We start from the raw sequence: 13,500 nt of genomic DNA on the forward strand, positions 1-13,500 counted from the left end.
AAGGTTCAAAGGCGAACTAAGCTCAAGATGACCTCGGCCACACACACACCGAACAAGGAACAAAACCACGCTAGCAATGCAAACAAAACAAGGCAAGCAAATCCTTCCAATTAACATAACAAGGCAAGATCATGCAAGAATGTATGCAAGTATGACAAGAGTAAGGTGAGGGTTGTTACAAAATTCCATGTAAATTCTGAGTAAATTGCCAGTAAATTCTTAATAAATTACTCAGTGAATTCCTAGTAAATTACTCAGTGAATTCTCAGTAAATTCTCAGTAAAGTACTTAGTAAATTTCCAGTAAATTAGTCAGTAAATTGCAAGTAAATTCTCAGTAAATTACACAATAAATTCTCCGCAACTTACTCAGTAAATTACCAATAAATTCTTAGTACTCAGTAAATTCCCAGTAAATTCCCGAAAATTCTCAATAAATTACTCAATAAATTCTCATTAAATTCACAGTAAATTAGTTAGTAAATTCTCAAAAAATTCTCAGTAAATTACACAGTAATTTCCTTAATAAATTCTCAATTAACTACACAGTAAATCACTCAGTAAATTTTGAGTAAATTACTCAGTAAATCACTCAGTAAATCCTCAATAAATTTTCAATAAACTACTAAATAAATTCTCAGAAAATTACTCAATAAATTCTTAATAAATTCCTCAGTAAAACCTCGGTAAATTTCTCTGTAAAGTTTTAGTAAATTGTCAGTAAATTCCCAAGAAATTCCCAGTAAATTATTCAGTACAATCTCAGTGAATTGCCCTGTAAATTCTCAATAAATTACTCAGTAAATTCTCAGTATATTCTTAGTAAATTACTCTGTAAATTCTCAATAAATTATTCAGTAAATTCTCAAATGATTACTCGGTAAATCAATTAGTAACTTCTGTGTAAATTCTCATTAAATTACTAAGTAAATTCCAAGTAAATCCTCAACAAATTACAAGTAAATTATTTAGTAAATTCTCAATAAGTTCTCAGAAAATTACTCGATAAATTACTCAGAAAATTGTCGGTATATTCCCAAAAAATTCAAAATAAATTCTCATTAAATTACTCAGTAAATTTTCACTAAATTCTCAGTAAATTGCTCAGCAAATTCTCAGTACATTCCAAGTAAATTCTCAGGAAATTACTTTGTAAATTCTCTGTAAATTACTCAGTAAATTTCCAATAAAGTCTTAATACATTACTCGGTAAATTGCTCAGTAAATTCCCAGTAAATTCCAAGTAAATTCTCCGTAAATTACTCAGTAAATTCTCATTAAAATACTCAATCAATTCTAAGAAAATTACTCAGTAAATTCTCAATAAATTACTCATTAAATTCTCAGTCAATTCCAAGTAAATTACTCAGTAAATTCGCAGTAATTTCTTAGAAAATTACTCAGTAAATTCACATTTAATTACTAAGTAATTTGTCAATGAATTACTCTGTAAATTCACAGTAAAGTCTCAGTAAATTACTCAATAAAATCTCAATAAATTATTCAGTAAATACGCATTAAATTCTCAGTAAATTAATCAGTAAATTTTTAGTAAACTAATCAGTACATTCCCCGTAAATTCTAAGTAAATTTCTTAATAAATTACACCGTAAATTCCTAGTAAATTACTAAATAAATTACTCAGTAAATTCCCAGTAAATTTTCAGTAAATTAGTCAGTACATTCTCAATTAATTACTCAGTAAATCACTCAGTAATTTCCATGTAAATTCTCAGTAAATTACTTAGTAAATTCTCAGTAAATTACTTAGTAAATTCTCTGCAAATTCTCAGTAAATTCCTCAGCAAATTCTCAATAAATTACTCAGTAAATTGCCATTAAATTCTCACTAAATTTTCAATAAATTCTCAGTAAAGTACTCAGTAAATTCCCAATAAATTCTCTGCAAATTACTCAGTAAATTCTCAGTAAATTACTCAGTCAATTCCAAATAAATTCTCAATAAATTACTCAGTAAATTCTCCATAACTTACTCAGTAAATTCCCAATAAATTCTCAGTAAAGTACTTAGTTAATTGCTCGGTAAATTCTAAATAAATTCCTAGTAAATTCCAAGTAAATTCTCCATAAATTCTAAGTAAATTACTCAGTAACTTCTCAGTAAATTACTCAATAAATTTCCAGTAAATTCTCAGTAAATTACTGAGTAAATACTAAGGCCTCGTTTGGCAATTGACCTTTTTAGCCAAAAAGTCAAACAGTCACTAAAAAAACCAAAAAGTCAACAATCTATACCAAAAATTCAAAGATTCTCTTTTCTTCCTACTTTTTGCATATCTTTTCGTAAAAAATTGAAAAGCCATCTCAAACATATTAGTTTTTTTTACATCATATTTTAGCCAAAAAGTGAAAAAGTTACTAAAAAAGCCTATTCCCAAACGAGGCCTAAGTAAATTCATAGTAAATTCTCAATAAATTACTTCGTAAATTTTGAATAAAATCTCAATAAATTCCCAATAAATTACATAGTAAATTCTCACCTAATTACTCAGTAAATTACGTCTAAATTCTCAGTAAATTACTAAGTAAATTTCAAGTAAATTCTCAGTAAATTACTTAATGAATTCTCTTTAAATTCTTAAAAAATTACTCAGTAAATTATTCATTAAATTCTCAGTAAATTCTTTAGTAAATCCTCAGTAAATTACTCAGTAAATTGCCAGTAAATTCTTTGTAAATTCCCAGTCAATTACTAGTAAATTCTCAGTAAATTACTCAGTAAATTTCCAGAAAATTCTCAGCAAATTTCTCAGTAAGATCTCAGTAAATTACTCAATAAATTCCGAATAAATTCTAAGTAAATTCTTCGTAACTTACTCAGTAAATTCTCAATAAATTCTCAGTAAAAGACTGATTAAATTCTCAGTAAATTGTAAGTAAGTTCCAAGTAAATTCTCAATAACTTTTCAGAATATTACTTAGTAAATTACTCAGTAAATTCTAAGTAAATTACTCAGTAACTTCCATGAAAATTATCAGAAAATTACTAAGTAAATTCTTAGTAAATTACTTCTTAAATTTCGAGTAAATTCTAAGTAAATTAATCAATGAATTGCTCAATAAATTACTCAGTAAATTCCCGGTAAATTACTCAATAAATTACTCAGTAAATTCCCAGTAAATTACTCACTAAAATCTCAGTAAATTCCCTCTAAATTCTCAGTAAATTAATTAGAAAATTGCTCAGTAAATTACTCAGAAAATTCTCAGTAACATATTCAGTAAATTCCCAGTAAATTCTCGATAAATAATTCAGTAAATTCTCATTAAATTCCAAGTAAATTGTTCGTAAATTCCCAGAAAATTTCAAGTAAATTCTTAGTAAATCCTCAGCAAATTACTCAATAAATTCTCAGTAAATTACTCAGTCAATTCTTAATAAATTACTCAGTAAATTCACAGTAAATTTCAAGTAAATCCCCAGTAAATTCTTAGTAACTTACTCAGTAAAATCTCAGAAAATTACTCAGTAAATTCTCAGTAAATCCTCAATAAATTACTCAGCAAATTGCCAGTAAATTACTCAGTAAATTCTTAGTAAATTACTCTGTAAATTACACAGCAAAATACTCTGTAAATTCTCAATAAATTACTTTTAAACTCCAAGTAAATTCTCAATAAATTACTCAGTAAAGTCTCAGTAAATTACTAAGGAAATTCTCAGTAAATTGCTTAGTAAATTCTCAGTGCATTTCTTGTAAATTTTTAGGAAATTTCTCAATAAATTCCCAGTAAATTACTCGGTAAATTACTCCATAAATTCAAAATAAATTCCCAGTAAATTCCCAGAAAATTACTAAGTAAATTCCTAGTAAATTCTCAGTAAATTACTTAGTAAATTCTCAGTAAATTATTCTGCAAATTCTAAATTAACTACTCAGTAAATCACTCAATAAATTTCGAGAAAATTCTTCGTAAATTACTCAATAAATTCCAAGTAAATCCTCTATAAATTCTCCATAAACTACTAAGTAAATTCTTAGAAAATTACTCAGCAAATTCTCAATAAATTCCTCAGTAAATCCTTGGTAAATTTATCAACAAATTACTTAAATTGTCAGTATATTCTCAATAAATTTCCAAGAAATTGCCAGTAAATTACTCAATAACTTCTCAGTAAATTACTCTGTAAATTCTCAGCAAATTACTTACTAAATTCACAGTAAATTCTTAGTAAATTACACTGTAATTTCTGAGTAAATTACTCTATAAATTACTCAGTACATTCCCAGTAAATGACTCAGTAAATCACCCAGTAACTTTCGTGTTAATTCTCAGTAAATTACTTCGTAAATTCCAAGTAAAATCCTTAGTAAATTACTTAGTAAATTCTGAGAAAATTACTCGGTAAATTACTGAGTAAATTCTCGATAAATTCCCAATACATTCCAAATAAATTTCTCTGTAAATTACTCAGTAAATTCCTGTTAAATTACTCAGTCAATTCTCAGTAAATTTCCAGCAAATTCTCCGTAAATTACTCAGTAAATTCCTAGTAAAATCTCAGTAAATTCTGTGTGAATTCCTAGTAAATTCCAAGTAAATTTTCAGTAAATTACTTAGTAAATTCTCATTAAATTACTCAGTCAATTCTCAGAAAATTACTCAGTAAATTTTAAGTAAATTACTCAGTGAATTCTCAGTATATTCCCAGTAATTTTTCCGTAAATCATTCAGTAAATTCCCAATAAAGCCTCAGTAAATTATTCAGCAAGTTCACATTAAATTCTCTGTATATTCCATGTCAATTACTCATTAAATTCTCAGTAAATTAATCAGTATATTCCTTGTAAATTCTGAGTAAATTTCTTAGTAAATTACACCGTAATTTCCCAATAAATTCTCTGTAAATTTCTAAGTAAATTCTCAGTAAATTATTCAGTAAATTACTCAGTAAATTCTCAATTAATTACTCAGTAAATCACTCACTAAATTCTGTGTAAATTCTTAGTAAATTACTAAGTAAATTCTAAGTAAATTCTTAGAAAATTACTTAGTAAATTCCTTAGTAAATCTCCAGTAAATTACTGTAGAGACCCTAATTTTTGGTAATTACACTTGATACCCTAAGCCTTAGGTTAATTACATTTTAATCCCAAATTTTATAAAATTTTACAAAATGGTCCAAGAGAGAATTATTTTTCTGTATTTTATTTTGTATTATAATTAAATCATAGAATGCCATTTTTATATTTGGAAATACCCTAACACTTGGCTTTTATTTATGTACCTCCTAGTTTTTAAATTAATTCATCAAATTTATTTTTAGCCTAATTGAATATTTATTAGTTCTTTGAATTTTTATTATTTTCTTTGAACCTTTATTATTTAATTGAGCAAATAAATATCTTTAAATAAATATCTTTAAATAAATATCTACACATATCTTTAAATAAATAGTTTTATTATTTATTTTAATACTTATTTGAGCAATGGAAAAATATCTAGATTTTTATGCTTTTTCTTAGTCATTAAGCTAGCCCTATTTCATGGCTTATAAATTGAGAACTTTGTCTCAATTTTCACCACACATTTTCAACAGCCTAGGGAGAGGGTGAGAGGGTGAAAGTATGATCAAAGGAAGTAGAGAAGAAGAAGAAGAAAAAATAATAATAATAATAATAAGGGTGACTCTCAAAAAGGTAAGAACATACCCCTCCTTTGTCTTCTCCACTTCTTTCACCATCTCCTTCTATTGTCTAATATGCCTCTTGTGTTGCAAATTAATTGTAAATAGGGTTTTTGGTGTATGTTGAAGTGTGGATATGATCAATTGCCATTGTCTTACAAATTTGTGAAATTAGGCACTGCTGCAACTTCCCTAATTTAAAATAAATATCAAATCTATTTAATTCTCAAATCTGAATTTATGGTAGGATATTTGGTGTGTTTAGAGTTTGTGAAAATTTTATTAGCTCCAAATTGTTTGTTTTTAGGGCTTGGATAAATTGTTGAAAAATCTGATCCTGAATCTCTGAAAAACAGTCCACTTTTAGCAATTTTATAAAATTCTAGAAAAATCACCTCATGTTGGTTCTTCTATCAAAACTTATAACTCTGAGTCCTCTTTCCAACAGATTTTATTTGAGTGAAAACCATCAGGTAGATTGAGAGAAACGTTAGTTTCCCCAAAGGGTGACAAATCTGGACAGGTTTTCGAATATAGTTTGTAGATGAATTTGTGGAGGTGCTGTGCAACTTCTGAAAATTGGAATTGAAACTAGACAGATTGAATATTGTTTCTGTCCAATTTCAGCCCCTAATTTGACCTATAAGTATTTTTACCAAAGCGTTCTTGTTAGCCCTGCAGAACCGAACAGTGCTGGAAATGGTGTTTTGTTGTGTTGTTTGTCTCTAAGTATTTTGAAGCATGCCTAATGTTATTTTCTTGCCTTACCATACCTATGTATGATTATCATGGGCTACATTTCATTTCTTATGTTTGTCTCATGCTCTTTTATATTACCGAATTACCGAATGTGACTAGCTTGCTTGGCAAAAGATCTAATAAATGGGAAATGGAAAGGGGTTGGTAGTGGGTGACGTTCACCCTTGTGCTTCAGAATGATTTATGTATTGAACATGTGAATGGAATTAAAACCAAATGAGTTAAGTCTTGCGCAAGCGGTCTAAACGAGCCCCTAGGTTGACACGGATGTATTCAGACTCTATGCGGTGGTTTCAAGGTGTAAGCGAGCCCTTTGGTATGATATGTGCAGGGTGTAAGCGAGCCCTAGGCACGATTTGGTATGGTATGTGCAGGGTGTAAGCGAGCCCTAGGCACGATTTGGGTGTAAGCGAGCCCTAGGCACGATTTGGGTGTAAGCGAGCCCACTTGTTTGGCCGTCCCTTTTGAGGTCCATCAATGTCACTAACCGGTAAATAACCAGGATGTGGGCATAGGTGGTAAGGTCTGCAAAGCAGCAAAAGGGGGAGTTTGAGTAATCCGGTGTTCAGCCTTGTGGTTGGGTAGAAGGATCTCTTTGGGGGATCCTAGATGTCTAGGCAAACTCCTAATTCATAGAATCCTTGTTGTAATTTTGCATGTTATGTTACCCAATTTGTCCTATGTATGGTTGATTGGTTGATAGAAGATATGGGGATGTGTGTGTTTTTACTGGGTATTCCAAGCTCATGGCGTATCATGCCAGGTGGTGAAGCAGTTATAATGATGAAAGTTATTTCAAGGGCAAATACGATGAAGTGTTGGAGCGGTGGTTCATTTGAAGACTTAGACTAGTTGTTTTTGTTTTCAATGTTTTGTAATCCTGCAATGGAAAATAAACGAATGATCCGTAATACTAACTCTAGTTATATATGTATATTAAGATGTTTTGGTTATCTATCCTATTTGTGTGGTAATATTGTACTTAATTAACGGCCTGGAAGTTAGGGCGTTACAATTACTCAGTAAATTGCCAATAAATTCCCGGTAAATTACTCAGTAAATTCTCAGTGAATTACTCAACAAATTCTCAGTAAAGTACTCAGTAAATTCGCAATAAATTATCAACAAATTACTCAGTAAATTCACGGTAGATTACTCAGTAAATTCCAAATAAATTATCACCAAATTCTCAGTAAATTACTAAGTAAATTCTCATTAAATTCTCCGTAACTTACTCAATAAATTCCCAATAAATTCTTAGTAAAGTACTCAGTAAATTCCAAGTAAATTGCTTAGTAAATTCTAAGTAAATTCCCTATAAATTCTCAGTAAATACTCAATAAATTCCCAGTAAATTACTAAGTAAGTTCTCAGCAAATTACTCAATAAATTCTTTGTAAATTCTCTGTGAATTACTTTGTAAATTTTGACTAAATTCTTAGTAAATTACTCTGTAAATTTTCCAGTAAATTGTCAGTAAATTACTCAGTAAATTGCGTATAATTTCTCAGTAAATTTCAAGTAAATCCTCAATAAATTACTTAGTGAATTGTTTGTAAATTCTCAGTAAATTTCTCGGCAAATCCTCAGTAAATTACTCATAAAATTGCCAGTAAATTCTTGTGAAATTTCCAATCAATTACCAGTAAACTACTCAGTAAATTCTCAGTAAGGTACTTAGTAAATTCCTAGTAAATTCTCATTAAATTCTCAGCAAATTACTTAGTAAATTATCGGTAAAATCTCAGTAAATTACTTAGTAAATTCCAAATAAATTCTCAATAAATTACTTAGTAAATTCTCCGTAAATTCCCAATAAATTCTCAGTAAAGTACTCAGTAAATTCTCAGTAAATTGCTTAGTAAAATCTAAGTAAATTCCCAGCAAATTCCAAGTATGTTCTCCATAAATTCTCTTTAAATTACTCAGTAACTTCTCAATAAATTAATCAGTACATTTCCTGTAAATTACTCAATAAATACTCAATAAATTCACAGTAAATTACTCAGAAAATTCCCTGTAAATTCTCAGTAAATTACTCAGAAAATTCCCTATTCTTAGTAAATTACTTTATAAATTCCAAGTAAATTCTCAATAAATTACTAAATAAATACTCAGTAAATTACTAAGTAAATTACTCGGCAAATTACTAAGAAAATTCTCAGTAACTTACTCAGTAAATTGACTGTAAATTCTCAATAAATTACTTCATAAATTTCGAGTAAATTCTTAGTAAATTCTCACTTAATTACTCAGTAAATCACTCAATAAATTCCGTGTAAATTTTCAGTAAATTACTAAGTAAATTCTCAGTAAATTATTTAGTGAATTCTCTTTAAATTTTTAGAAAATTACTCAGTAAACTATTCAATAAATTCTCGGTAAATTCCTTAGTAAATTACCAGTAAATTCTCTGTAAATTTCCAGTAAATTCTCAAAAAATTACTCAGTAAATTCTCAATTAGGTACTCAATAAATTCTCATTAAATACTCAGCAAATTTTTTAGTAAATTCTCAGTAAAATCTCAGTAAATTTCAAATAAATTCTCAGTAAATTGTCAGTTAATTACTCAGTAAATTCTCTGTAACTTACTTGGTAAATTCAATAAATTCTTAGTAAAGTACTCAATAAATTACCAGTAAATTGTAAGTAAATTCCAAGTAAATTCTTCGTAAATTCTAAATAAATTACTTAGTAAATTTTAGTAAATTCACAGTAAATTACTAAGTAAATTCTCAGTAAACTACTCAGAAAATTTCTTGTAAATTCTCAGGAAATTACTAAGTAAATTACTTCATAAATTCCGAGCAAATTCTCTATAAATTACTTCGTGAATTACTCAATAAATTCTCAGTAAATTACTCAGTAAATTTCCTGTAAATTACTTAATAAATATCTTAGTAAATTCTCACTAAATTACTCAGTAAATTACTAACAAAAATCTCAATAAATTCTCTCTAAATTCTCAATAATTACTCAGAAAATTACTCAATAAATTTTGAGTAAATTGCTAAGTAAATTCTCAGAAAATTACTTAGAAAATTCTTAGTAATTTATTCAATAAATTCCGAGTAAATTCTCAGTAAATTCACAGTAAATTCTCAATAAATTAGTCAGTAAATTCTCGGTAAATAACTTAGTAAATTCTTATTAAATTCCAAGTAAATTCTCTACAAATTCCCAGCAAATTCCAAGTACATTCTTCGTAAATTCTCAGCAAATTACTCAATAAATTCTTGATAAATTACTCAGTTAGTTCTTAGTAAATTACTCAATAAAGTAATAATAAATTCTCAGAATATTACTCAGTAAATTATTCAGTAAATTCTCTGTAAATTCATTAGTAAATGCTTAGTAAATTACTCAGCAAACTACCAGTAAATTCTCAATAAATTACTCAATAAATTCACAGTAAATTCTTAGTAAATTACACTGTAAATTTCCTTTAAATTAATCTATAAATTACTCCGCCAAATACTCAGTAAATTACAAAGTAAATTCTCAGCAATTTACTTTTAAATTCCAAGTAAATTCGCAATAAATTACTCAGTAAAGTCTCAGTAAATTACTCAGGAAATTCTCAGTAAATTACTCAGTAAATTCTCAATAAATTCCCTGTACATTCCTTGTAAATTCTTAGGAAATTTCTTAATAAATTCCCAGTAAATTACTCAGAAAATTACTCAGTAAATTCAAAATAAATTTCCCGTAAATTCGCAGTAAATTACTCAGTAAATTCTTAGTAAATTATTAAGTAAATTCTCTGTAAATTACTCATCAAATTCTTAGTAAATTACATAGAAAATTCCTAGTAAATTGCTTTGTAAATTCTCAATTAACTACTCAGTAAATCACTAAGTAAATTCCGAGTAAATCCTTAGTAAATTCGAAATAAACTACTAAGAAAATTCTCCATAAATTCTCAGAAAATAACTCGGTAAATTCTCGATAAATTCCCCAGTAAATCCTCGGTAAATTACTCGGCAAATTACTTAGTAAATTGTCAGTAAATTTTCAATAAATTTCCAAGAAATTCGAAGTAATTATTCAGTAAATTACTCTTTAAATTCTCAGCAAATTACTCACTAAATTCGCTGTTAATTCTTAATAAATTACATTGTAAATTCCCAGTAAATTACTCTGTAAATTACTCGGTAAATTCCTTGTAAATTCTCAGTAAATTACTCAGTAAAATCTTAATAAATTACACAACAAATCACTCAGTAACTTCCGTGTTAATTCTCAGTAAATTACTTAGTAAATTCCAAGTAATCCTCAATAAATTATTTAGTAAATTCTGAGAAAATTACTTGGTAAATTACTCGGTAAATTCTCAGAGAATTGCCAATAAATTCCAAGTAAAATTCTCCGTAAATTACTCAGTAAATTCTCATTAAATTACTCAATCAATTCTTAGGAAATTACACAGTAAATTCTCACTAAATTCTCAGCAAATTCCATGTAAATTCTCAGTAAATTAATCATTAAATTTTCAATAAATTCTCCGTAGATTACTCAGTAAATTCCCAGTAAAGTCTCAGTAAATTACTCGGTAAATTTCTCAGTAAATTCTAGGTAAATTCCCAGTAAATTCCATGTAAATTCTCCGTAAATTACTCAGTAAATTCCTAGAAAATTCTCAGTAAATTTCCAGTAAATTATTCAGTAAATTCACATTAAATTACTCAGTAAATTCTTAGTAAATTACTCAGTAAATTTACAGTAAAGTCTCAGAAAATTACGCCGTAAATTCCAAGTAAATTCACATTAAATTACTCAATAAATTCACAGTAAAGTGTCTATAAATTATTAAGCAAATTCGCATTAAATTCTCAGTACAATCCCAGTAAATTACTCATTAAATTCTCAGTAAATTAATTAGTACATTCCCTGTAAATTCTGAGTAAATTTCTCAGTAAATTATACCATAAATTCCTTGTAAATTCTTAGTAAATTCTCAGTAAATTGTCTGTAAATTACTAAGTAAATTCTCAGTAAATTATTCTGTAAATTACTCAGTAAATTACTTAGTAAATCACTCACTAAATTCCATGTGAATTCTCAGTAAATTACTAATACTTAGTAAATTCTTTGTAAATTCATAGAAAATTACTCAGCAAAATTACTCAATAAATTTTCAGTAAATCCTCGGTAAATTGCTAGTAAATTCTCCGTAAATTCTCAGTAAATTACTCAATAAATTCTCAGTAAAGTACTCTGTAAATTCGCAGTAAATTCTCAATAAATTCTCAGCAAATTACTCAGTAAATTCTTAGTAAATTCTCGGTAAATTACTCAGTAAATTCCAAATAAATTATCAATAAATTCTTAGTAAATTACTAAGTAAATTCTCAGCAAATTCTCCATAACTTACTCAGTAAATTTCCAAAAAATTCTTAGTAAAGTACTCAGTAAATTCCAAGTAAATTGCTCTATAAATTCTAAGTAAATTCCAAGTAAATTCTTTGTAATTTCTTAATAAATTATCAAAAAATTACTCAGAAAATTTTCAGTAAATTCTCAGTAAGTTACTTAGTCAATTCCCAATAAATTCTCAGCAAATTACTAAGTAAATTCTCAGTAAATTCGAAATAAATTCTCCGTAAATTACTCCGTAAATTCTGAGTAAATTCTTAGTAAATTATTCAGTAAATTCCCAGTAAATTACACAGTAATTTCTCACTTAATTACTTAGTAAATCACTCAGTAAAATGCGTATAAATTCTCAATAAATTACTAAGTAAATTCTCAGTAAATTACTAAGTGAGTTCTTTGTAAATTCTGAGAAAATTACTAAGTAAATCCTCAGTAAATTACTCCAAAAATTGCCAGTAAATTCTTAGTAAATTTCCAATCAATTATCAGTAAATTACTCAGTAAATTCTCATTAAATTATCAGCAAATTACTCAGTAAATTCTCAATAAAATCTCAGTAAATTCTAAATAAATTCTTAGTAAATTACTTGATAAATTCTCCATAACTTACTCGATAAATTCCCAATATATTCTTAGTAAAGTACTCAATAAATTCTCAGTAAATTACTAAGTAAATTCCCAGCAAATTCGAAGTAAATTCTCAGTAAATTATTTAGTAAATTTCTCTGTAAATTACTAAGTAAATTCTCAGTAAATTCCCTGTAAATTATCAGTAAATTACTAAGTAAATTCTTAGTGAATTACTCAATAAATTCTTAGTAAATTACTTAGTAAATTCCTAGTAAATTGCTCAGTAAATTCTCTGTAAATCACTCAGTAAATTCTCAGTAAATTACTCAGTACATTACTCAATAAATTACTCTATAAATTCCCAATAAATTCTCAGAAAATTACTCAGTAAATTACTCACTAAAATCTCAATAAATTCCCTCTAAATTCTCATCAAATTACTCAATAAATTGCTCAGTAAATTCTTAGTAAATTGCTCAGTAAATTCTCGATAAATAACTCAATAAATTCTCAGTAAATTACTCAACAAATTTTGAGTAAATTACTCTGTCAATTCTTAGTATACTACTCAGTAAATTTCCAGTAAATATCAAGTAAATCCTTAGTAAATTACTCAATAAATTGCCTGTAAATTCTCAATAAATTATTTAGTAAATTCTTAGTAAATTATTTTGTAAATTCCCATTAAATTACTCTGTAAATTACTCAGTAAATTACATTTAAATTCCAAGTAAATGCTCAATAAATTACTTAGTAAAGTCTCTATAAATTACTAAGGAAATTCTCAGTAAATTATTCAGTAAATTCCCAAGAAATTACTTAGTAAATTCTCAGTAAATTATTAAGTAAATTCCCAAGAAATTCCAATACATTCCTTGTAAATTCTCAAGAATTTTTTCAGTCAATTACATAGTACATTCCCAGTAAATTACTTAGTAAATTCTCCAGTAAATTCAAAATAAATTCTAAGTAAATTCTCAACAAATTACTTTATAAATTACTAAGTAAATTCCCTGGAAATTCTTAGTAAATTACTTAGTAAATTTCCAGTAAATTGCTCAATAAATTCTCAATTAACTACTCAGTAAATTTCGGGTAAATTCTCAGTAAATTACTCATTAAATTCCAAGTAAATCATCAGTAAA

The sequence above is a fragment of the Camellia sinensis genome, chromosome 4 (assembly GCF_055761805.1).
Source record: "Camellia sinensis isolate YWXY chromosome 4, ASM5576180v1, whole genome shotgun sequence".
Lineage (NCBI taxonomy): Eukaryota > Viridiplantae > Streptophyta > Magnoliopsida > Ericales > Theaceae > Camellia > Camellia sinensis.